The sequence below is a fragment of the Cupressus sempervirens genome, chromosome 8 (genome assembly GCF_028749045.1).
Source record: "Cupressus sempervirens isolate cs-2001-9-10 chromosome 8, ASM2874904v1, whole genome shotgun sequence".
Classification (NCBI taxonomy): domain Eukaryota; kingdom Viridiplantae; phylum Streptophyta; class Pinopsida; order Cupressales; family Cupressaceae; genus Cupressus; species Cupressus sempervirens.
This window is the reverse complement of record NC_143125.1, coordinates 480,056,183-480,083,905: the sequence shown is the minus strand read 5'-3', so window position 1 is coordinate 480,083,905 and position 27,723 is coordinate 480,056,183. Positions and strand designations below refer to the sequence as shown.

Below are 27,723 nucleotides of genomic sequence, written 5' to 3'. Positions count from 1 at the left end.
TTTTCCTTTAATCAATCTTGATGTGGCTTGTAGGGGTATAGCCCAAGGAACTGGATCCATTCTAAATGGCTTTTTGATCCATTCCTTTGTGAACTTGACTATATGCCTAGCCTAATGATTTATATCACTGTTCTTAGCCCTCCCTATTTCAACATTCATTATTGGCTCGTCATATATTTTATTCCTGTTGTATAAAGGATCCATGATATCTTTGACAACCTTTTCCACAACTTTAAGAGGGATCTTCATTTTTAGCACTTTTCTACTAAGTATAGAGTCATTCTACAATAATCTCTTATACGAACATCATAGTCATCTATAGCGTTTATCCAGTGATCTTCTAACACTTCTTCATGTACAAACTCTTTCCCTGCTAGGTGCTACATCATCCAAATGTTATCAAAGTATGGGCAAGGGTAGTTGTATTCTTCTTCCAAGGGATATTTATCCCACTTAGAGTCAAAGGTGGCAATATCCTACTTTTGCTTCACCTCAAAGACACCAATTGTGATGGGCTAGACCCATGTCTTCTTGTGTTGTCTTCTCATTCTATCATATGCAGAAGTGAGTTGGAACACAATATCTAACAATATGAGCCTATTTGATGGATATATTGGGAGCTTCTTTGGGCACAAAAGTGTACCAACTACCCAAAGATATGTGGAGGTCTTAAACTGAATGTAGTAGGCGCTGATCTCTATGATTCTAGCTGCTACCTCTACTGACATTATTTTGGCATAGTGGCCTTTAATGAACCTGATGATTGCAAAAATGAACCCTTCATTCACCACTCTATATTCTACACTTTTTAGTGGGAGATTCTTCTTCTTTAATTGTGGATATACCACATAGGGCCAAGCATTTGCATCCTGCATGCTTCCCTTTTTGTAAAGGCCTAGGTAATCTATAGTTCTAGCCACTAGTAAATACACCATGTACAATGTCATATAGAAGTGTGGATCAGCTTTGATGGCTACTAATTTCTCATCCAAGATGTCACTTAGGAGCTAGCCAAATCAATATACATCTTTTCCATTCTAATGGTTTTAATGAAGTGGAGCATTTAGGTTTGAAGGTGACCTATCGCTGGGAGTCCCATAACTCTGCACAATAACACAATTGCATATCCAATATCATCCTTCATATATCCCCTTGTCATATCAACTTTCCCCACTTTGTGGCCAATTGGTGTCTTGTCAATTAGGAAGGAGGATTTTAGTATTTCATGTGCTTATTTTAGGTTATCCTTATACCATCTCTTTGTCCCTTCATATGAGACCTGCAAATACTGATCCATCCTTAGGAGGTGAAATGCCTTCTCAATGTTTTGAGGTTAGAGGTTCAGGACTATCTCTCTTGTGACACTCTTAATGACCTTTTCTTCAATCACATAATGATCTACAAGGGTCTTTATCAATTCAGACGATTGAACTAATGTTGGGTGAGATGCTGCATTGACAAGGCTTGACTGGATAAGTGCTGACACCATTGCAGATCTCTCTTTAGTCTTGTTGCATATTGTGAGGAACACATTCTAGTCTTTATGTCCAAGTTCCATATCTTTAATCTTAGTGTATCCGTCTTGAAACCTTTACTTTTTGGGTGTTCCTTGATACTTGAATGCAACTGGTTTCAAAGCCATATTTAGGATGATGATGCCATCTTATCTGTACAAGAAAGCAAACATTATTTAGATGGTTAAAACTTGACCCAAAATATACTCTAATTGACTCCAAAATAGGTCAAAATTAGTCAAAACAAGACAAAAAGTAGTCCATCCCCCAAAAATGCCTTGTTGTGTACTTTAGTGCACCTAGTGCACCCTTATAGGTGTGTTAGTGCATTGCATTTAACCCTAAAATGGCTTTTTGGTGTAGTTGCACACATGTGCACCTATGTGAGGTGCACACATGTGCACATGTGCATTGCACAGTGCGAGTTCGGGGGAAATAGTTAAATCTTAGCTTGTAAAGGCTTGAAGGCATGCGTGTGTGCACCTTCATTGTGCTTTCAAAGGCTTGTGTATTGTTTTACTATTTTAGTTATGAAGGAAGGTGTACACATGCACACCTTATGGAGGAACTCTTTATTTTGGATTTTTTGTGCATGAGGTTAGTTTTTAGGGTTGTCTTTGTCTATTTGGAGGTGCACATGTGCACACCTTTATGTTGTGCTTACCTTGTTGTTAGTTGTTGTGTAGGAAGTGAATGAAGAGCATGGAAATGCACATGAAGAATTTCAAAGGTGTAGGTTTTGGAGGAGGAAAATGCAAAGTGGGGAGAGGGGAGAAGGCCTGGGGTCTTTTATAGATTGGGTCTTATATAGACCCTGGGGAAGTTGCACCTAGGAGGGTGCACACATGCACAACTCTGGAGGGCACACACTTGCACACCCATGGAAGGTGCACAAGAGCACATATGGAAACTTCTAGAGTTGTGCATTTATGGACTTCCAAAAAGGGTGCACATGTGCACACCTACTTTGGAGTGCCAAATGTCCTCCAATGAGATCTTTTCTATTTTTTTGATTGCACCAACTTACCTAGTTAGAGACAAGGGTTTGACCCAAACTTGGGATAGGGTGTAAAAAGATCAAGATTCTAGACTAGGAGCTTGGTACTCAAAAATCACTAGGGGTCCCCATTTCTAGGAGAAATGGGGCATGCGTTGTGAGAACACAAGATTAACCACAAAGATTCCCCCAAGTTTGAGCTCACTTTTTTTGTAACCCCACTTGAAAAACCTTTAGAAAGTCTTGTGTCTCATGGATCATTCATTATAAATCCCCTTAAGCTCATAAATTGATAAGTAGGAGATATTTTCCATAATAGGTCAATTTGTGATATTGCTATTAGGTTTCTATTTTATAGTTTTTTCTTGTTAAAGTCACTTTGATTCTCATTCATGTAGCTCTAATATGAAACACCTCTAGCAATCAATTGTAACAATTCCCTCTGTCATATCAAAACATAAGCTCCTTCTTTGATATACATCTTCTGAACTTCTTCTCTATCTCTTGATGGCAACACATCTACCTTATTACTACATAGTTAATTGACAATCTCTCTCTCTTGACTTTTACTTCTCATGGTAATTGCTGAAATTTTCCCTCTTACATCTTACATGTATGAATTTTTTCATCAATAATCTCTCTCTCTCTCTCTCTCTCTACTTTTTATGGTAACTACTAAACTTCTCCCTCTTTGACAACAATTCCAAAGACACTTCTGGAGATACTTCAATATCTTCAGTTAACTCCATCTCATACATCTTCAACATGTAGATATATCTTTGTCACTTATTTGAACTAGGTTCTTCTTGTGTCATCTTGCTTATGACTAATTCAACATGTTGTGCTTCTCTCTTCACAACTTTAGTCAATTCCTAAAGTGTGACCTTTTGCATTAATCTGTAAGATATTTTGATCAGAACATTTGATGCAGAGCTCCATCTTAGCTTAGGTAGCCTTAGTTAGGGGAATCACCCCCAATTCACCCCTTAGATATTCATGTGCATAATTGGGTAAAGCCTTTGTGAATATATGAGCTATTTGTTATTCACATACTCTAATCTCACTTTTTTTTGTCTTGTACCAACTCTCTCAAATAATGATACTTGATAGCAATATGTTTGGTCTTAGTATGCATCACAAGATTTCTAGACATGTTTATAGAAATTGTGTTATCACAGAATATAACAATAGGTTCAATGATCTCTTCCTTCACTCCTTTCAAAAATTTCTAGATCCACACTATGTTATAACAATTAACTACTATTGCTACATATTCAACTTCTGTTGTAGATTGGAAGAGACATTTTTGCATCTTGCTTGTCCACAAAACTAGTCACTTTCCTAGAAAGAAAGCTCCACCACTTGTACTATTTCCATCATCAACATTTCCATCCCAATCTGCATCAGTATACACTTTCAACTCAAACTTGTCATTCTTTTTGTAATACAATCCATAATCCTTTGTTCCTTTCAGATATCTTAGTATCCTTTTCACATCCATCATATGATTCTCCTTAGGATTTGTAGAAAGTCTAACAAGTATCCCAACTACCAATGCAATATATGGTTTGTTATGAACAACATATTGCAACTTTCCAATCATTGATCTATATAAGGTTTGGTTCACATCAACAAAATCATCATTCTTTGAAAGTTTATGTCTAGTAGCCAAAGGTGTTCCAACTGGTCTTGAGTCTTCCATACCAAAATTTTTCAGTATCTCCTTGATATATTTTGATTTTGTAATGTAGATTTCTTTCTTCATTTGATACACTTGCAATCCAACAAAGAATTTGATCTCTCCAAACATATGCATCTCAAATTCTTGCCTCATTTGATCTACAAATGACTTACACAATGCATCCTTTCCTCCAAATATGATATCATCTACAAATATCTTAGCTACTAGTATCCCTTTTTATATTCAATATTCATGTATAGATTTCTATTATCGTCAGTCCTTGGAAGTCTAATCTTCACCAATATGTGTGAAACCTTTCATACCATGCTCTAGGGGCTTGTTTCAATCCATTCAAAGCTTTGTGCAACTTACATACTGTTGGCTACTGATTTAACAATTTTACAAATAACCAAGAAACTAGAAAAATGCATCTAAGGCTAGAAAATTCCTATGATAAATGCACCTGACTGCAGTCTTGGGCCAACTATAAGGCATAACTACTTCTTCACTTTAGGCTCTACAAGACCTAGGTGGGTTAACCTTGAGGTTCTGATGAATGGTACCAATGTAATTAAACATAAATATGAACCTATTAATGCAGATGAAAACCCCTTATATCTCCTAATAGCTCATGCAATAACACAAATCTACTGTAGCTAGATGCATATCTATGAAATTCATAAGTTGAGTGAGGGTTAATTCTTTTCAGCCCACTACAAAACATGAAAAATTTAATTTATTTGAATAAAAGATTTTGTGCAAATGACATTCATATCAGCTTGCATCTGATTTAGTGATCAGTGCCTTATCCATTGAAAAATAGAGTCATTACCAATAGGATGACCTAACTTGTTTGCATTACAATCAAGTTTATCAACTGAAATCCCCAAATCCCATTCTTATGCAATATCCCCTTCATACACCCAGAAAACCTATTAGAACACTGAAGCATTTACTTAACTCCTTGAGTCAAAAGCAATAACAACTTTGATATACAACTCATCCAAGTTGCCTTAAATCACATGAACCTTATCTATTTAATCACAAAGTTAATGACATATGAAGAATCAGGAGACAAAATAAGAGAACTTAGATAATTCATGTAAATTCCCTTTCATATTCATCCATGGAAAGATTGAATACATTAGACTAGTAAAACTAAATGAAGCTCAAGATATATCACATAATCTAGCATCCATTATCATATCTTAGGAACAATAAATGAAAATAAAATGCAAATCTGCATAGGTACAGGTGTGTGGCCTTCACTGCTAGAGCTCAGCTCAATATACAAGAAGCAAAACCAATCACATCCATGATTTCATAGTAGAACACTGGAACCCTACTGGTATTACATAGAGAAAATTGCCAACACCTATAATGAATGAAAGATAGAGAGATATAGGAGAAGACGAATTCTTGGATTTGATCTATGCCTAACATGTGTCCACTTGGAATCCAATCTTTTTCAGTTGAATAACCTCGTTCATCTTTCTACCCCTTTGATCTAATTTTTGTTTTCATCATTATTTGTAACTGATCTTGAAATATCTCTGCTCAATGATGAAAAACCTTTATGCATCCAAAATATTTGATCTACCTCAATAAATGTTGGTGAAATTTTGAGTTTTTACTGAATATGGGTGACCAAATTCAACCTTAACTGCATTTCCATGGTCTTTTACCTATATTCAAGTCATTACCTTACCAAAAATTAGTTTTAAACTTTGATACCTGAATTCGGTTGCAAGATATGAATATGGAAGAAAACCTCTTGTAGCTTGAACCAGTGGTGTTCTGTGCAAAAATTAACTCCATATTTGAAAAATTCAAATTCTCCTAATTCCAGCGATATATAATACTGTACATTTTTCTTACCAAGAACCTCTAGAAAGCCATTTTGAAAATCATCCCTCTGCCAGGGCTCTGTGACTGCATATCTTTTTAAATTCTTAAATTTTCAAAAAATTTAAAATTATCTAAAGTTTGAACTTTAGAAAAATAAATTTTTGATTTTAAAAAAATGTGAATGTGCATATCTTTTTGAAAAATATCTTAAATGACAATTTAAAATATTTTATGTGTTCCTTCACCTCCAAATTTGGGGTCAACTCTCCTTTGACCAATTGACATATGGCAGCCTCTGATTGGTCGACCCCTACCTTTAGCACCATGTGTCATCCCTTGATTTTTTGACCCTACCATTAAGTGCCATGTCACCATGTGTGGGACCTACTAACACATGGTGCTTCCCTATAATTCTACATTTTCTAACTAGTGAGCATCTTTAGAAAGCGAGCTTGCATCAATCGTCAAATCGTGACACCTGTCACAATCTGAGCACTTCCCTCTCAAACTGGCTCCTGATTGCCACATCACCATCTTTGAGACTCATTACCATGTGGAAACACCTCACATTCCTACAATATTTATCTCCCAAGCACTTTGGAAATGTAGGTGTGTGCCAGCCCTCAGATTCAAACATGTGGTGAGATCTCACGCCATCTCTAACACATTAGCGCACTTGCATTTTCGTTCAAAATTTGACTTAGGTGACCTGCCAGATGATGTCATTGGTGGGACCCCTGTGCATGCAACAACCTTTTCAAAAAGCATCTTTCTTTAGACATTAGTCATAGTGTAAGGAATACTATTTAAACAAATAAAAATATCCCCACATAAGCAATGTGGGATATTGCGAATCAAGGCTTCCCTGCAGTCTGCATTCTCCTATGTATTTCATGGGCACTCTAACTTGTTTAGCGTGAGCTTCATCTTGATATTATGCCGTTGCTCTATTATGGGCATGGATCTCCTTTTGAAGCGACTTTCTCTGCTATATGGACGGCTTGCTCTTTTATTTTCCTTTGTCTTGCTATACCTGCTAGTGCTCGGATCTTCCTTGTTTATTGCTTGCATGGGTTCATGGCTCTTTTCAATACATGTGCTTCTTATTTTAAAAACACTTCCCCTTTAAATTGGCGTGACCTACTTTTCTATGCGTGGATGGCTTTGTTTCAATAGCCATGGATCTTCTTCCTCATACTATCGTAGGGTGCTTCTTTAAATCTGTTGCCTCTTCATTTCCATTGCATGGATTACTCTACCATTAAGTGGTAGATTTTTCTTGGTTTTTATGTGTGGAACTGCTCATCTTGAGCTGCTTAATCTGGCTTGACAGTGGATTCCTCTTAATTGCCAACTGGGGCTTTGCCTTTGTTGTGTGTGGAGTTATTTTCACATGCGTGGGAAGAGCTATTTCTCCTAGCTGGCTTTTCTTTAAGCCATGGACTACCTTTACTTATTTATGCATTGACTACCCTTGTATGGGCATTCTTTGTTTACTTTTGGCATGATCTCTGTCTAATACCTACTAGTTCCATCCTCTTTGAAAGCATGCATTATTTTCACTGCTTCAAGTACTAGTTGGATTTCTCTATTCTGCATGAGACTTGCTCAGCTGCTTGGGCGGCTTTTAATACATAGATACTGATTTCCCTTTAAAAAAAAAATATGTGATCATCCCCTTTAAAATCCTTCCTCATGCTAACTTCCCCTTTTTAATATTGCATAAGTTCTCTCTTTATTGGGTAAGTGAAGCTCTTTTCAAATAGATTGCAAATATAAATTCCAAAATCACGTTGCAGCCACAATATGTCTTTATATGCTCCATGCATCACCTTTTTGATGAAAGGGCTTGAAAAAATGTCTTTCAAACAAGAACCAATGTGATTGTGCAGTATCAAGGTATCCACAATAAAGTCCTCTGATCTTGTAGAGATTTGCATTAAACAAGTTAAACACTGAAAAGATCTATACTGATTATGCTCCAACTCAATAACTATCTCACTTGTAGATTGCAATATAATGACCATCTCTTTCCATTCTTGAACTCTCTCTACAAGTTTAAATGGTGTGCTCTCCATTTAACACTATTGGATGTGGTCTTCTCTGTTGACATTACATGAGGCTCTTTTAACATTGGCGTGGATGACCTTTCTTATGCCTCTTGTATTTTATAGATCTTCCATCATTTGGCAACTTGATACTATATGAGGGGAAAGGTGAACACCATGAGGACTCCAATAAATTCATTTAACCTTGTAAGTGTAGAAATGATACCTATATGAGCAAATAAATTTCATGAGATTTGATCGACCCTCAATGACTTCAAAGGAGGATATCTTTGTTATAGTCAACTGTCCAGTTCTTATTACATATCAGTATCTAATTGAAGCAATATCGTTCACATTTTATCAATATGGAGAAATCAGTCAAACCCTAAAGTGGGTCCGGCTAAAAATTTTTTTGTTTCCAAAAAATTGTTACTCCAAACTGACTAAATGAACAACTTGAACTGATTAGAATCAAGTTTGACCACTAGTTATTCAAATAAAACTTGCTTTATCACTTTCTACCAACTGTCAAATTTGCGCTAGGAGGTTTGTTGACCGGCCTTAAAAATTGACCAGAACACTTGATCGAGCTCTGAAAACTGGAACGCTGACTCTTTGTTCCATATAATTTCACCCTATCAAAACTCATCTCATGATGACTTTGGGGTCAAAAGATATTGACCATCAAAGTTGACCTCTTAAAATCACCTGCAGATAAACACGTCAGAAAGCAATAAACTGGGTTCGAATTTGGCTTCAAAAACTGGGCGAATGAGCACTTGGGAAAACAAAAAATGGGGCATTGGTTCTCTATCATGAGGAAAATATGGATCTAAAATTTGGGCTCATGATGAATAATAGGGCGCAAATGGAAAGCGTTCAAAGTGGGCTTCTTAGAATTTTGCAGATTGAAACAATAGCAGGAAATTGATTTTTGCAAATGGAATGGACCTAGAAAAGTGTGCATATGGATTCGTTAAGACTTGCAACTATGCAAACTTAAAGTATTTTTAGAGGAAAACATAGTGGTACATTTCATTCAATCTAGGCAATCATAGATTAGGATTTATTACATCTCAAATAGGGGTTCCAACAAATCTGCAAATGCTAACACCGGTAAAACTTTAGAAATTCCATTTGGAATTGCATTTGAAAACTGATCAAATGGATTCATCATGAGCTGAAACTTGAAACATAACAAGTTTTTGACCTCTAAAATACAATGCAAAAGGAATTTCATCATTTGGGTCGACTGGTCAAAAGTTATAACTCATCAAACAAGGCTTCATAGAATTATGTGCAATGTGTATCAACATGAAAACAATAAACTACCAAATTTGAGAGATTCAAAACCTAGTCAAACAGACTTGAAATGACTCAAAATCTGAAACATAGGTTCTTAGGTATAGACACTAGACACTCCCAAAGTGGCAAATCATGAAATGTTTCTAGGTGCAAGATATTTAGTTTCAAAGACAGCCTCCTGTCACTATTTGACATGGGTGAAAATGCAGATATGACAATTTCATCAAATGGGACTTCATGAAATGACTTGGAATGATGATTTAACTTTATGGAATGCTTAGATAGGCTAAATGGAAGGTGTTAGAAACATTAAACACCTCAGGGGCCTCAAAGGTACAACCAGGTACAATCACATCAAAAACATTTATAGGGTTTGATTTGATTCAAAATTTGAAATGGACACTCAAAATGAGAACACAATTTTGAGCACCAACACATACTATATCACTTATTTTTGGGTCAACAAATCCTTCAGGTTTTTTAATGTAGACTTCCTCTTCCAAAATTCCATTCTAAAATGTAGATTTGACATCCATTTTGTACACTTTGAATCCTTTGTAAGTAGAATTCTCACTCCTTCCAATCTTGTAACAGGGGAAAATGTCTCCTGATAGTCAATATCTTCTTCTTGTGCATATCCCTTACAAACTATTCTTTCTTTGTTTCTTGTAACTTCACCTTTTTCATTCAACTTGTTTTTGAATACCCATTTTGTTCCATTAACATTATTGTCCTTTGGTCTAGGTACTAGTGACCAGGTTTTTTCTTCTCTATCTTCTCAATCTCTTCATTCATTGCTTGGATCTAGTATTCATTATCCAAAGCACCCTTTACTAATTTGGGCTCAAATTCACATAGTAGGCATGTGTCCCTTAGTCTTTTTCTTTGTCATAACTCTAGAGTCTTTGTCTCCAATATTTTAATCACGTGCATGATGTATTTTTACACACTTTGCTAATGTAGGCTCTTTTCTTCTTTCATCTTCTTCAGGTTCATCTTGTAGATTAGCTTCAGGTAGCACTTCATGTATTATTTCTTGTTCTTCTGGTTATTTAAAAATCACTTGCTAATGCTTGACAAGCACTTCTTGACATTCAACATGCACTTCTTGATGCTCGACACCAATCAGCTGATACTCGACACATTGTTGCTGTACTTGACATTTACTAGTTGCTGTTGCTTGGAAAATTTCTTCTCAGGTTAAGTTAAGGTGTTGGGCTCATCTTCATCAATGTATGTGAAATTTCTATAACCTTCAGGTTCCTTCTTACATTTAACTTCATTCTTTTCTACATATTTCATCAAATTTCACATTTGTACTTTCCACAACTTTGATAGTGGTAAAGTTAAAATAATTACATGATTTTCTCTTAGTGGAATAACCTAAGAATATGCCTTCATCACTTTTTGCTTTAATTTTTCCATTTCTGTTGTCTTTCAGTATATAGCATTTTCTTCCAAAAACTTTGAAATACTTCACATTATGTGCATAACCACACCATAACTCAAAATGTGTGATACTTGTATCTTTCTTGACTTGTACTCTGTTCAAGGTATAAACTACTATACTTACAGCTTCTCTTTATTACTTAGGTGAAACATTCTTCTCTATCATCAATGTCCTAGCACATTCCATGATTTATTTGTTCCTCCTTTTAGCTATACCATTTGTGGAGGGATCCTTGGTGTAGACATATGTCTCTTAATTCCTCTATCATTGTAGAATGTGTTGAATTCCCCAACTATGAATTAACCACCTCCATAAGATCTCAGACATTACAATCTATTACCTATTCCCTTTTCAACTCTAGCCAAATACCACTTAAACATTTGAATAACATCAATTTTTTTTATAACAAACATCATAATCATCATTCTATAGTAGTCATCAATGAATAGAATAAATTATTTTCCACCATAGTAGCTTTTCACACCAATAGGTCTACAAAGCTCAGTATGAACTGACTCTAAAATAACATCAGAAGTATAGGTCTTTCTCTTAAAACTATACTTTGTAATTTTTCCCAAATGACATTGTTTACACATCACATTACCAGGTTTCTTCAATATTGGTAACCCTTTTACTTTCTTCATCTTACTAATGCATACCACATTATCAAAGTTCACATGACATAGCCTCTTATTCCATAACCATATATCATTACATTATGCAAACAAACATGTATCATCATATAGGTCTTCATGGAACAAGTTACCCTTGGTTCAGTCTCCACTTCCAATCAATTCACTAGAAGCATTCTAGATCTTAGCCTTCTTGTGCTGAAATTCAACTTTGTAGCCTGAACTGTTCAACTGTGCCACACTCAAAATTTTTTAATTAAGACCTTCAACCCAATAAGCATTGTGACATCTAATCTTATCAGTCAACTTTATTGATCCTTTACCTTTCACAAGACATGGTGCATCATTACCAAACTTAGCACTACCTCCTTTATAATGTTCTAAAGTTTCAAACTTACTTTTATCAATAGTCATGTGATGTGAGAAACCATTATCAATTATCAATCTATCACCTTTACTCATATATGAAATAAGTGTAGTTTTCTCATCTTCATAAAAATCATCTTTCAAAACAACATAAACAACTTCTTCATCATGACTATCTAAATCATCGTCAGCTTCTTCTTCAACAATGTAACAAGACTTCTTACCTTTTCCTTTGTAGTCTTTGTATCCTTTTTTGTCTTGACCATCTCTTCTTCCTTTGAACTTTTTGTCTTTCCTTTCTTCTTTGTCATCTCTATCAAGACATCTTGGAGATATATGACCAATTTTATTGCATGAAAAATAGATTATAGGGTAGCCTTCTAGCCATTAATGCTTCAAGATCCTCAAGATCATCATTAGAAGATTCACTCTCACTTTCCTCATACTTTCCTTTCTTGTTCTTCAAATTATGTAAAACCAAATTTGACTTGAAAGTGGATTCAATAATAGGGGCATTAAAATAATCAAAATTTGACAATTCAAAAGCCATAAGTCTACTAACCAGACTATCTAAGATTAATTCATTACCAGGAGTACATCTCAGTTCTTGTATAGTAGAAACTCTAATAGCATAAATAGGAAGTAAAGTTATCAATACCTTGTTGATCATAGTCTCATCACTAATCTTTCCATGAGCTCCTATGATAGCATTCACAGCTTTTTTGATTCTTCCAACATATTGAGCAATGTTCTCACCTTCTACCATCTTCATGTCATCAAACTTTCCTCTCAAGCTTTTTGATTTGGCTCTTAGTACATTCTTATCTCCTCCATGGATCTTTTCCAACTTTTCCCACATCTAGTTTGTAGTATCACAATCCTTTATATCATTAAACTCTAAATAACTTAGGATAGATGCAATCTCCAACATTGCATGATCGTGTTATTATTTCTCCTTTATCTACTAGGTTGTCAAAGGTGTAGCTACAATTAAATATTCATTCTTCAAGTAGAATAATGCTGAATCTCCAATTCTAGTATTGTGAAACTTCATCAAACTTTTCCATGCAGGGAAGTTCTCCTTGTTCAAATTGGGTATCTCCTTCTTGTACATCTTGATCATTAGCTTTAAGGCCCTTCAAAATTTCTCTAAAAGCACCAATTCTCTGAGACCAATTGTTAGAATGTTTAGAATAACTGAGAAGTGGGGTAAATTAGTTATCCTCAGGTCCAAATGTACCAATGAAACTTTTGAAATTATCAAAAAACTTAGATCTAATCTTCAATCCACTGGTCTCTATAACAACTTATCTATAACATAAACTTGTAGTCCACTATCCCAATAATAACTAACTTGTAGGATGTTAAACATTAAACAATAAACATCTCAGATAACATCCACATAAGAAAGACACTAGGATTTAATGTGAAAACCCAATTTGGGAAAAACTACCAGTAACATGTCACCAATTTTTCACTCTTCAAAAGTGATCTCTCTTAGGAGCTAACCCTGTTAAAGGTTACAATACATACTATTAGGTGTGACCTTGTTAAAGGATTTAATCACCATGTTAGGAGTGACCTTGTTAGAGGACTTAAAAACATTCCATTAGAATGTCACTTTGCTTAAAGGATTTACAAATGATTGTTAGGTCAACCTTGATTAAAGGATTTCAACTGATACAATGGTTAGAAAGTAACAACAGGTTGATTTGATAAATTCAACTCACTTTGCAAATACAAATCACAACATAGATCATCTACTCACTCACTAACTAAACTCCATTCATGTTTCCATCATTGTCTTTGATCTACTTGGAAATCCTTCAAGCAATCCCTATTCACCTCATCTCTTCTGCTTCTTCTCAACCTTGTACTTGAGTTTCCCAATCAAAAAATTACAAATTTCTCCCACCTTACTAGGTTAACCCTTATGCCTCCTTATAAATGTAGCTTTGATCTTTTGCCACTTAAACACAACTATTGATCTTAGGTTTAGGTCACATTCATCGAATCCTTCCACCATTTTGTTTCCTCCTTTTCCTTCTAGAAACTTCTCAAAAATTCTCTTTGAATCCATTCCTAGAAATGCTCAAACATAGTTTTTCTTGCATTAAATGTTCTAACTCATTATTACTTATCTTCAACATGCATTACATATTTTAAGAATTCAACGATGTTGGCCAGGAACCTCAATTCCTTCATAAAATTAAAAATGCTATCACTTGGCCAACATTGTGTTCCTTGGCCTTAGTCATCACTAAATTTCTTGCTTGGCTTATATTTTCTTCACTCAGTCCTTTTATAGGCACTTAGTCCAACTTTTCTAATACTCTTTCTTTACTTGCACTTGGTCGACACTATATTTGATTAGCTTCTATTGTTTACTTGATTGATACTAGCATAGTTCAAATTCAACTATAAGTTCCTTAATCTTCTAATTTGAAGCTTAGTTAAGCCTATATATGTGTTCTTCATTGATCATCTCTTCTAGGCTTCAATGCCACTATCTTCTCCACTTAATTTTATGATTAAACAACACATTATCTTGCCAAAGTCTAATTAATCAAGTGCCCATTGTAACTCCACATAACTCAACCTTTCCACTAGGTCCTCTTTTTATCTCTTCTTCTCAAATCCTCTTTGTCAATCATCTTGATATGACACTCTACTCAAGTAGCAACTATTTCACCAATAAGGTTTGACATCAATGACAATATAATAGTTGTTCCAATTGTAGTTTCCAACAATTTCATGAGTAGTGGTTCACCAAAAGTCACTTCTCATGAGATAAAGAAAAAATTAGCACTCATTATATCTAGGAAATTCTTACAAATATAAAGAATCAAGACTTCTTGAGAGGTGAACCAACCCAACACTACTCCAACTCATGTGTACTTAACCATAAAGTTTCCTCTAAGGTTAAGCTTACTTTTCTTGCAGCCCCATTTGCAAAACCTTTAGCAAGTTTCTTCCTTATTAACCATTTCTCATGAAACATAGGTCAATGAGTTTTCCTCAAAAAACTACTACTCATAGATTCTTGTGAAGCACTACTCTTGAAGCATGTGTCAATGTGTTTAACTCAAATAACTACTGCTCATGGTTTGTTGTAAACCAATACTTGTGAAATATAGTTCAATGTTTTTGAATAAAGAAAATACATAATTGAATCATAATAATAACATCACAATCTAATTAAATGTGGAAAACATCTCGTACTTAACAATTGATGAGCTTAAGGAGCTTCTTTTTCCCTAGATTTCTTAAAATTACCACTATTAGAAAATTTGTGAAGGTGTCAGTGTACTTAGTGAGTGCTCTATTTTGGAATTCAAGAATTTAAATACATTTTAATTTTTATGTTTCATTAGTTGAAAGGTCTTCCTATAATTTAATTCAACTCATTTGTTAATTCCCAACTTTTGTAAAGCACATATTCTAGCTAGCCTATAATCGACAGTTTTGCAAGTTTTTTTGGGTTTTATGACAATAGTGTAAATCTTTAATTAGAGTAAGTTTTATTAAATCTAGGTCAATTTCTCTTGTTTTTACTTGAGATTGTAGTTATATTTATGTTATATGAAAAAGATAACATAGATTTTTGAATGAATAATATGTTGGTTTAGATCTTTCCATTATGAAAACCAATCAAATTTTAAGAGGAACAAAGCAAAGTGTTACTCTCTCTTATTATCTTATTGTGAGATATGTGGTTTTCTTTCATGCTTTTGTCTAATGGTCAATCAAATGCTTGAGTTAAATCAAATATTTTCTTGGTGTGTGCAAGGATTTGATGAGTAGGTTATGTTGGGATTATTGTTGTGGAATGTCATAATGTAATATTTCTTAGATAATATTCTTTTAGTGAAATCTGTCAAATGATATTATACTTCTTATGGTTCAAATTCCCAATGGGAAAAGGAATTGATCTTAGCTACTTGTGATTTTCACATATGCATTATTGCTCATATTCATGTTTCTTGCTACAAAAATGTTTTAAATTATAGAATAACTTAACTTTTATGCAAATATGTTTGTTGTCTTACCCAATCTTATGCCTTATGTAGGTTGATGTTCAATGGATAATTAGCCATTTTTTACTATCTCTTTGTCATGTTGATGCCTTATATGAGATTTGTCTATTTAAAAAATGCTAGTTATTAACCTTTAAAGTATGCGTTGAAGAGTATTAAGGTCTACCTACCTTGGTTTCACAGAGCCTAAAGTGCATAAGGATTTGTTAATCTATGTTAGTTGGTTTAGTCCTCTTAGGAAGTTTGATAATTGGAGTTGGCCTCTCTTTAGAATTTATTAATGAGTTTAAATGTAGATACAATGATATAAGATTGTGTATTATTTGTGTATGTTATATACAATTTTTGAAGTGAAGAACCTGTAATGGAATACTCATTATTTTGTCAATGATGTCAAACCTGCTACCTACTGGTGAGACAATTGATTTTTGGTTTGAAAGCTATCGTTTAGTTGATTGATGAAGAGGATTTGAAAAGAGGAGATAACAATAACACCTAGAGAAAGGTTGAGTTATTTGGTATGAAAAGAAGCACTAAGACCAAGTAAGACATTGATACTACATTGTATTTTTTATCTACTTAAAGTATAAAATGAAAGATTACTCAAGTTGAGACTAGAAGAAGATCAAGTAAGAAAAATGTCTGCCAAGCCTTGCCAAGTAGTCAATGCAAGTTGAGCATAAATTAGTAGAAGCCGAGTGAATAACAAGAGGTGCCAAGCCAAGATGAAAATTGGTACAAGCCGAGTAATTGTTAGTATATATCGAGTAAAGTTTAGTTGGTGCTAAGTATTAGTAAATTTTAGTGTTTTTTGAGTGAACCAGTGTTGGCTAAGTGATAGAGAAGTATAGATGTTGAGTGACAACAAACAATGTTAAATTGAAGATTTGACGAATCTAATCTGACTATTTTATTTTCTTGAATTATGTGAAGCATTGGAAGATAACTATGATGATTTGGTCATGGAGAATTCAATCTAAACCATTTTGTGGTGAATACAAGGAAGATTATAGAGGAAGTTTCTAGAGGAACCAAATGAAATAGTGGGTAGATTCATTGAATCCTACCTAATCCTACCTAACCCTAAAATGGACAATTATGGTTAAGTGAAAAAAGATCTAAATTCTCTATTTATAGAGATAGCTAGTCTAAAGAAAAGGTTGGCATGTGTGAGAACCTAAGGAAGACAAGGAGTCGAGGGTATTGCTTCATTTAGTGGCCGAATAGAGGTGACTATAGTTGGCATGCAAAGAAAGAATGCTTAAGAGTATAAATTCTTAAAGGGTGAACACACTATTAGAGATGAGGAGTATGAATGCCAAGTAGAATGGAGGACTAAAACAAAGATTTGTAATCAACAAGTGAGTTGTAATTTGTTATTAGATCAAGCCTTTTTGTTACTTTCTAATCATTGTGTCAGTCTAGGATAAATCCTTTGGATTTATGCTGACCTAACAATCATTTGTAAATCCTTTAACTAGGTGACATTCTAATAGAATGGTCTTAATTTCTCTAACAAGACTCACTCCTAATATGGTGATTGAAATCTTTTAACCAAGTCACATTTAATAGTGTGTATTGTAACCTTTAATAGGGTTGGCCTTTTATAGGGCATCACTTCTGAAGAGTGAGAATTGGTAGCATGTTACTGGTTGGTTTTCCCAAAATGGGTTTCCACGTAAAATTCATGTGTCAAATTGTGTGAATCTTCTTATGTTGTTTCATGTATACATTTCTGCAAAGTTGCTTTGACCTAGGATAGTAACCTACAAAGTTTAAGTATTGTATGATCTAATGGATACATGCATGAAAAGGTTTTTTGGATATGGGTCTACTAAGCATTGAAAAGTTTTATTTGTACATCCAGACCTTGGACAACTAATTCACCTCTTGCTCTTAGTTATTCTAAAGAATTCCAACAAGTGGTATCAGAGCCATACTGCTTGAGAGGATCAGTTTGAAAGTACTAAAAGAAAAAGATTAGAGATGTCTAAAAGAGAGGTACACAAGTTTAATGAGGAAAAATTTATTTCATGGAAAAGTCTGATGAAGTTACACCTATGAGGTCTTGGAGACCATGCATAATCTTCCATCACCACTAAGCATGTTGATCCTGCTAGAGCCCTAACTGTTGATGATTTGAAAAAGAAGAAAGAACACATTCATGCAATGTTGGAGATTTCCTTTGCCCTAAGTTACTCTAATTTTGATGACATCAAGGATTGTAATAGTGAAAAGAAGATGTGGGATGCTTTACACACAGTTTATGGGGGAGATAAAAAATTGCTAAAGCCAAATTTAAAAGTCTAAGAGATAAGTTCGATGATATGAGAATGCAAAAAGGTGAGAACATTGTTCAATATTTCTCTAGAATAAAATATGTTGTTAATGCTATTAGAGGAGCTAATGATATCATTGATGATGAGACTATCTTGAGAAAAGTACTGAGAACACTTCTACCCATCTATGCTATTAGAGTTTCTGCCATACAAGAACTAAGATGTATACCTAGTACTAATCTATCCCTTAAAAGTTTGGTAGGTAGGCTCACTACCTTTGAACTCTCTAATTTTGATAATTTTAAATTTGAGAATGTTGAATCTTCTTTCAAGGATAAACTGTCATTAAAGGAATCTAAAGAGAAAAAGAAGAAGCTAAAATGTGTTTCTAGTGATAGTGATACAAATGAGGAGGATGTAGAATAGCTTGAAGCATTTCTGGCAAAGGGATTTCATAGAGGCAAAGGGAAATTCAAAGGTAAGCTACCTATCATGTGATTTAATTGCAATGAGGTTGGTCATATTACTACTAGATGTCCAGAGAAGAAGAAGAATAAAAGTGGAGACAAATACATGAGAAAAAGAGATGAGGACAACAAAGATCACAAAGATAAAGGAAATAAGTTTTGCTACATTGCTGAAGAGGAAACTAAAGATGGATTTGATGACCATGATGATGAAGCGGTGTATATTGTAATAAAGGATAATTTTGATGATGATGAGGCAACTACACTTGTCTCTTATGTGAACAAGAGTGATGGATGAATCATTGATAGTGGGTGTTCGCATCACATGATCAGAGATAAAAGTAAGTTCATTAATCTTGATTATTATGATGGAAATAGTGTAAGGTTTGGTAATGTTGCACCCTGTATGATAAAAGGAAAAAGATCAATCAAACTCACAAAAAAGATTATGTTTGACAATGCTTATTATGTAGAAGGACTTAACTATAACTTATTGTGTGTGTCAAAACTAAATAGTTTAGGTTGTAAAGTTGAGTTTGAGAACAAGATAATAAAGATCTATGACACTGATGGGAAACTAATTAGGAAAGGTGACTCAACTAGAGGTAATCTATTTTATCTTGATATGAATGATGATACTTATCTTATTGTAGAATTTGATGATGTGTGGCTATGGCACAAGAGGTTATGCCATGTTAACTTTGATAACTTAGTTAGTATTAGTAACATGAAAAGAGTCAGAGGTTTTCCTAAACTAAAGAAACTTGTAAATATGATTTGCAAACAATGTCATTTAATCAAGATGAAAAAATATGATTTGCAAACAATTGTTGGGTATCTTTGGCATACATTATGGAAGAAGTTGAAGATAGATTTGAAGTTCTATTCATTGCATCATCCACAAACTAATGAACAAATAGAAGTAGTGAATAGGATTTTGGAAAATTTACTGAGATGTTTGGTTGGAGACAAACCAAAAGGATGGGGTCTAATTTTACCATAGGAAAAATTTGCATATAATAATTTTGTCAATAGAAGTACTAGTAAATCATTTGAAGAACATCCAAGAGGAGGTGAGGAAGCACATCATAAAGATGAATACATAGTACAAGGCTAAGGTAGATGTGAAAAGGAGGTATAAGGAATTTTAGATTGGAGATGAAGTCATGGTTCATTTGAGAAAGGAGCATTTTCTAGTGGGTACATATAATAAGTTGAAGATGAAGAAGTTTGGACCGTGCAAGATAGTGAAAAGACATGATTTTGGAAATGCTTATGAAGTGAAGTTGCCTACTAAATTGAATTTAACATTTCAGATTTGAAAAAGTATTATGAAGGAGGTGATGGGGATGAAGTTACAAAAGCACAATGGAGTATTCTAGCAGCTAGTTCAGCTACAAAGAACATTGAGGAGATATTGGACAATCATGTTCGAAAAAGTACCAGGAACAAAACTTATGAGGAATATTTGGTCAAATGGAAATGGAGGCTAGTAGAGGATTTATCATGGCTAGTAAATGAGGAGGTTAACCATGATGGTTTTCCTCTGAACACCTAAGACATGATGGATTCACTTCTCAAATTACGTTGAGTGTTTGATGTAGGAGCATCTTGGGTGTAAAAGCAATCTTGCATCAACCATAATATTTTCTTTTCAGTCTTTTCTATTTTAATAAGGACTAGTAGATAGGGTGGTTACTATTCATGGGAACTTGCTATTTTTAGTAAGTTTTTCATATGAGCTCAGAATGTTCTCATTTTCTAAATGAAGGTTCATTTTGGAATTATAAGCCTACCATACAAATCTCATTGCTCCAGCTTAAGTATCAAAGAAGTTATTGTGGATTTTTAGTGGAAAAATTTGTAGAAAAATCTTTAGGCTCACCATTGGAGGCCTTAGAGTGCTTAGATGAGGTCTAAAAACTTGACGTAAGGGCGCTTGCACCATTTCTATTCTGTAGATTAGGAGCTAGCATTTCTGAAAAGTGGTTATAATAGCCAATCAGAGCAATGGTTGGAGAGTTACGATCTTTTGAAGTTGGGCTACCTGAAATATCTAAAATAATTTGTCAAAAATGTATTTAGCCAACTCTATATGTATTGTTAGGGTTTTTTGGCCCTAGGTATTAAGTTTGAGCATCTAGAACCTTCTCAAGTGGCATAAAATTGCCTATTTAAGAAAGGCCCGAACATTGTCTAGGACAACTCTGGGTGGTAGTCCACTGCTTAGTCTTGTAGATTATTGTAATGAAGGCACCCATGTGGCTTAGCATATTATACTTCTGAATTCTATAATTTTTCATTTGCAACACAAATAAAAAGTCCATATTTTTTTCTCACATTTTCTATTCTTTCTTTGTTTCTGTATGTGTTTATGGTATTAAGGGGAGCACCCTTCATCAATTCTAGATATTATTATACCTTTCATACACTGACTCCAATAGCATGGCAGATCGTTGATCTTCAGCAAGGTTTAACTTGTTCTTTTAAGCTTCACAAAAGCTTCCTCTAAAAGCATCCCAAAAATAATGGAGCATTGGGTCTTTTTCAAAATTTATCTCATCAGTAGTACGTCTCTTTTGAGGCTGTTCCTTTAAGCCAACTTCTTGATCACTCATGACTGTATAGTTGTAAGAAATATAGTTAGAGGAAATTGTTGGAACTTCTTCCTCCACAACTTCCAATTATTTTTTGAGTTACTATACCTTCCTCTTGAATGCCTCCAAATCTTTCAACTTATGGTATCTAACACAAAGGCTTCTCCACAATAGAGAAGATGTGTGCTCATTTTCCATGCTTGTATTATTTCTAATAGCTCAAGAAATGCTTTCTTTGAAACTGTCTATAAATTCACACAATAATTTATCAACCATTTGATAGAGATCTATGAGAGAGGGATTAGGCCTAGCCCTTATCATGTCTTTAATATTTAGCATGGTCTTTACATAGAGTCTCCGATCTCTAGCACATAGAGATAATCATAAAACTAAGGAAATAATTGTTAGACATTAAGTCTTTGATTCGAATCCCTAGTAGAGTCACAAAAAATATATTGGTAAATAGATTCATATTCACACAATACTTCCAAAATAACCTTTATTTGCCCAATAATAAAGACACAAAAAGCTACCAACAGTTGGGTTGCTTTGCCATTGGAATATGCAAGTGCCCTTTGAATCTTATAAGATACAATTCCCTGATTAGATATGCAAAGAATGAGATTAAGAAATTATTTTAACCTGAAAGTGAAGGCTACCCTTACTAAATTTAGATATGGGGAAAACAATCTACACATATGGCCATGGAAACTCATAGTCCCTCCACCCACATACACATTTGGAAAGATCAAGAAAAGAGTAAACAAACAAGAACTCTACCCAATATACAAACCCAACAATATAAGATGACACTAGAATCTAATCTTGATTAAAAATAAACCATAGAAAAATATTAAAAGTATAGAAGCTTAGAATAAGATATGGAGCTTTTCATTCATCCAAAATTCATTTGAACACATTACACTACTGAACATTAAAAATATTTGCAGAGAAATGAAAAAGACATCTAAATTAAAAATATTAGCTTAGATCACAATCAAAAATTGTTCATCCCCATACATGCTAAATTTACCCTCATATGCAACCCACAGTCTACCTCTTTCAGAAAAAAAGGAATGAAAACTGGAACCCTCATTAAGGAAATAGATGCAGAGAAAATTGCAGCAATAGTCATGGCTTCATTTCCTCACTCTTTGAGCATAGCCTTAGTGCAATCTAGCTTAGAAAAAGCTTCTACTAAGTTGGTTTTGGATAGCACTACTATGCCAAGCACCCAACCAAGCTTTGGATCCATTTAGCTAAGTGTTACATTGACTAAAGTGCCCAACACTTCATCTGCCAAGCAACAAGTTCTTCTATCATCAGGCTTGACCGAGCAATAGCAAGGTATTCCTATTGTTAGTTCCATTTCTTCATTTTTTCCTAGTCCATCAATTTATACAATTTTTTCTATTCCAAATGTATCCATAGCTAGTGCAATGACAGTTGAGAACTAGTCTCAATTGAGCACTAAAGTCTTAGATAAGGGTAAACAAATTGTTGTTGATCTTAGATTATTTTTGACAATTTATTGTCAACACACTTAAGATATTTACTAAGTTCATGCCGAGCTAGTAATACATTTCAAGTATAATATGTATAGATGTCGAGTTGCAATGAGTGCTGAGTCACTCAAGTGCTAAGCAAATAGACCATGTGAAGTGATTCAAGTGCCGAGTGAATAGTTGATGCCGAGCAAGAAAAAATTATAGTTGTGATTCAAGTACCAAGTGAATAGTTGATGCCGAGCAAGAAAAAATTATAGTAAGTGCTAAGCATTAGTATTATCAAGTGCCGAGTAACACAAAATGGACCTAGTTGTTTGTGATGGCACAAACAACTATGCAAACTATTTTTATGCCAACTTTTGGATAGATCTCAAAGCTTTTAAAGATAAGATCAAATCTATTTGGTTTTCCTATGCAATCAACATGCAACCAATCAAAAAATTTGAAAGGTTAAGTGGAAAAATGGATAAATCTTAGACATAGATTTATATCTAACTATAAGCCACCAAAGTCTTTATAAGAAAGACAAAGCCCCATAATTCATAGAGGATGCAAGCGAAGAATAGAGAAAAGAAAAGGGGTGAATTGATCAAAAAGCATTCAAGGTGACTTAGCAGAGCAAAAGAATTGTAGAATCAATTTGCAAAATAGAGAATCAATGATAAAACATTATTATATCAGATCAAGAGGATCAAGATGGACCAAATTGAGATTTGAAATCAGCAATACAAGATTGCATGTTGTCAGATCAAACATACTACTGTTACTTTCTAACAACTATATCAGTAGGATGAAATTATTTGGACTAAGGTTGACTTAATAGTCATTGTGAAATCCTTTAACAAGATGACATTCCAAGTCAATGTTCAGAAATTCTTTAAACATGTACACTTCTAGTAGGGTGTGAAATCCTTTAATAGAGTAGAATCTAACAATCCTTTGTAAGCCTTTAATAGGGTAGGCCTTTCATAGGGTAGATCATGTTTCATGGTCAAACTTTGTAACCTTAACAAGTTACACTTTATTGCTGTAGTAGTAGAAAGTTGTGGGTGTCATAGCCACCCTCGTTTTACCTTCTCATTTGGAAGGTTTCTGGGTAATCATATCTGGTGTCAAGCATTTGTGTGGATGCATTTACTTTATATGTTATTTCAATATGTTAATGCATGTATTGTTTGAAATTAAAAATTTTATTGGTTAAAGATTAGGACTTCTAATTCACCCCCTCTCAGAAGTATATGTTTCCCATTTGTAATTGCAACAATTCGTATCAGAGCTAAGTTCTCATCAAGAGAAGCCTTACAACTTAGAGAAAAGATCTTGAAATGGAGGTCTACAAACTGGGAAAGATTATAGAGAACCAAGGAATTGAGATCCAACTCATTCTGCATTCACTGGAAGAAGCTAGGGAGGAATTAAGGAAATCCTTAAAGAGAAGGAAAGAGATTGCCATTGTAGAAATTGATACACAATACAAAAAGATTGAGACCACCAAGTTCTTTGCTAATGGAGACTCAAATGAGTTTGATGTAGCAATAGTAGATCTAATGGAGAAGTACAAAGCACAAGCTAAGGAAATAAAAAATCTCAAGATTGATCAAGAATCACAAGCCATGATGCTGTGTGAAGTGACTAAACAAAAGAAGAGAGCTATTGAAGACAAGGTCATGATTGAAGAAGACAAGAGAATCTTGGCAAATAGATTGGAAGAGAAGTCAACTGAGCTTGCTAGTATCTCCAATATGCAATTGGATACCCTAAGTTAGATGATGAATGCTCATCATGAGTTGAATGTCAAAGACATTGAGATCACCACACTGAAGTTGCAGAATGAACAATTGCAAAGAGATCTAAGAAGAGAAAGAGAGATTGATCAAAGTTTCAACAAGCCTAATAAAGCCATCAAGTACTTTGAACAACAGCTAAAATTTCCTAGATCCAATAATGATACATCAAGACTAGGTTATATCTGCACCGAAGAAGGAGAATCATCCAAGACTGCTGAAGAAAGAAATGACAAAGGTAATAACTCCAAACCCACTTGTCATTTTTGTGGTAAGAAGGGACATACTGCTAATGTGTATAGGAGCAAGAATGCAAATCAGCATGACAAACCTAAAAACATGGGTCACTATCATCAGACACATGAATGCAAAACTAGAACTATGCATACACTAAGATTTGAAGGATACTGCTATAACTATTAGAAGTATGGACATGGAGCCTTTGAGTGCAGATCCAAAACCATGTGGTCATCAAACAAGTCAAAAAAAGAAAGATGTCATGGACACTTCTATAACTGGGATTAAAATACAAGATATAGTGGTCATTATTGTCAAGAGTATGGACACATCCTTGAAAATTTCATAAGAACACACTTTAGTGGTAACTACAATAAATGGTTGAGTCAAACCACATGCTTTAACTATTTGAAGACTGGTCATATCAGCAAGCATTTCCCAACAAGGTCAAAGGCACCTAATTTTGAGTTCAACAAAGGAAAAAGAAAGGTAGATGTTGAGCACATCAAAGGAGAGATGAACAAAACATGGAAGAAAAGAGATGAAAGAAGCACATCAAATGGAGGGATCACTTCACCTAATAGGTCGAGGGATCACTTCACCTAATAGGTCAAGTAATCATACCTCATCAAGTTAAATAAAAGGAGGTATGTGGGACTGATATTTAAATGCTTTATCATACATCTATTCCAAGATAAGTTAGTACTAAAAAGGATAGAAAATTTAAAGTCAAATCTTCAAAATTTCACATTACTGTTGAGTGTGAAAAGTCCTCCTTAGATGCCGAGTAAAATACTAGTAAGTTTGAGTTGTTAGCCAAAGCTAGTTGGAGCCAAGTTAGTAATAGCTACTAAGTGAGGGAAATTTCTATAGGTGACTAATAAAAGCAATTCCAATAGTTTTTGAGTATAACAGAAATTGTATTGAAGTTGAGTTTACAACTGTACAGGCACCATGCAATAAATGCTATATTTTGAAGGGTATAAGGTCAAATTTCACATATTTTTCATCAAATTCAAAGCAAGAGTGAGTAGAGAAAAGAAGTTATTTTCAGGCTAGATTGAAGCATTTACATAGATTCTAGTAGAGATGAAGCATCAGTTCATCGATCTTAAAGGTATTCTTCACATGCCGAGTTATGCAGTTTCAATTTATCAAACCCTAGTTTGCAAAATAGCCTCTGGTTCAAAGAATGTAAAGGAGAAATAAACTTTTGAAGTCTAATTGTTTAGAAATGAAGTTAAAAAACCTAATTTTAAGGCTATACTAGAGATTGCTTACAAGAAAGACCCATCAGGTATTCTATCTATGATTTTGCCTAAGGTTGTAATGGTCCAAGATGTGAGGAAGTGATATAATTAAAAGGTAGGAGGCATTGGAGACATGGAAATTAGACAAGCATATGAAAAATTGTGTGAAAATGGGGTGTTGAAGGAAGAATTTAAAATTTTAGAGAGGAAGGGCTTAACCTGTGCCCTAGATTTCTCAACAGTTTTCAAACTGAGCAGAATACATGATGGATCTCTATGGTTAGAAGGAGGGCCTATTAAAATCATGAAGAAAAATGTGCATAGGGTTACTAGATACCCAACCCTAGATCGACCTAAGACATTAAGGAGCGATTCTAAAGAGGTAATTGAGAAAAATATAGGAGTTAAATGGAACAAGCATGGAATGACCATTGATATAGTAATGAACCCACTTCTTGACTTTGCCATTAGGGCCATTTCACATAAATTCTATTAGTCAAGTAGACTAAATAGTGTTCCTTGCATAACTATTGATGTTGGTTTCAAGGTTGTCAAGAAAGATCACACTTATGATCTTGCAGAACTTCAAATGCAATAGATAATGAAGAATCTAGGAGCAATAAGAAAGTCAAAGAGTGCTCAATGTAAGTTTGGTTCAATACTGGTATGTATATTTTTCTATGTGTAAAATGAGTTCCCGTCTTTTGGAAAAATAGGATGCAATACCAATAGGTCAATTGTTGTTCAAATTAATGAGTATGTTGAACAAATGGGAGAAAATTGAGTTAGTGATGACTAGCTATTTTGAAGACTTTAAGAAGTCCATGAAATAGAGGTTAAGAATTCCTATTTCCTTAGTTGAGTAATAGTACAATGAAATTTCCTTCCTTGTAGACATTAACTACACTTACATCCAGGCTATAGCACCTAGAGTTAGATGGTTAAGGCCTCTAGGATATGAAATTAATATTGATGAAGCTTCAACTACTATCACTGCACTCCTTGCTAAAGAAGTTGAGAAAATTGCCAAATTTTTTGGTAATTATGATGTTGTGAAGTCAAAGCTTGAGATGGAATTGAAAACAACCTCAACTTTGAAAAAGAAAGATAAAATGGTGAGGAAACTAAAAGCTAAGTTTGGAGAAGGTGCAGAAGATAATGATGAAGAAGATGATGAAGAAGATGAAGAGGAAGAATAGGTGCAAGGTCAAGAACCTCTTGCATTAACCCAAGGCATGGGTGAAGATTAGGAAGAAGAAGGTACTAAGGGAGAAGCTAAGGAAGCACTAGCAAAGCCTAAACCAAAGAAGAGTAAGGCTAAGGCACAACCTGTAGCCAAACTAAAAGCAAAAAGGGCTACCAAACCAAGTGCAACAAAGCCTACAGCTCTAGCAACAGAAGCCAATACAAGGGAAACTACTCAAAAAACCAAGGATCAAGTAAAAGAGAAAACAAAGGCTACTAAACAAGAGTGTCTAGTGTAGAAGAAACCAAGAAGAAAATACATAGCATAAATAGAGATAGATGATGAGAAGATAGAGTCCGAGGACACAAGTTAGTTTAGAGTAGTAAGTCATGCTCCTAAATCTGATCTTGAAAACATTTGTGACAATGTTAGGGATATTGCAGATTTGACATGATTGAAAAACTTGGTAGAGAAGACTAAAACATGATAGAAGAGTTAGTGTATGCCATGATGAAAAAATTGAAGAACACTCCTCTT

General features: G+C 34.4%; 1 pseudogene; it reads right to left on the bottom strand.

Moving 5' to 3' along the window:
* Window positions 1–12,875: 12,875 nt before the first annotated feature.
* LOC149543307 (protein CTR9 homolog) overlaps window positions 12,876–27,723 on the bottom strand; it is a 106,845-nt pseudogene continuing 91,997 nt past the window's right edge.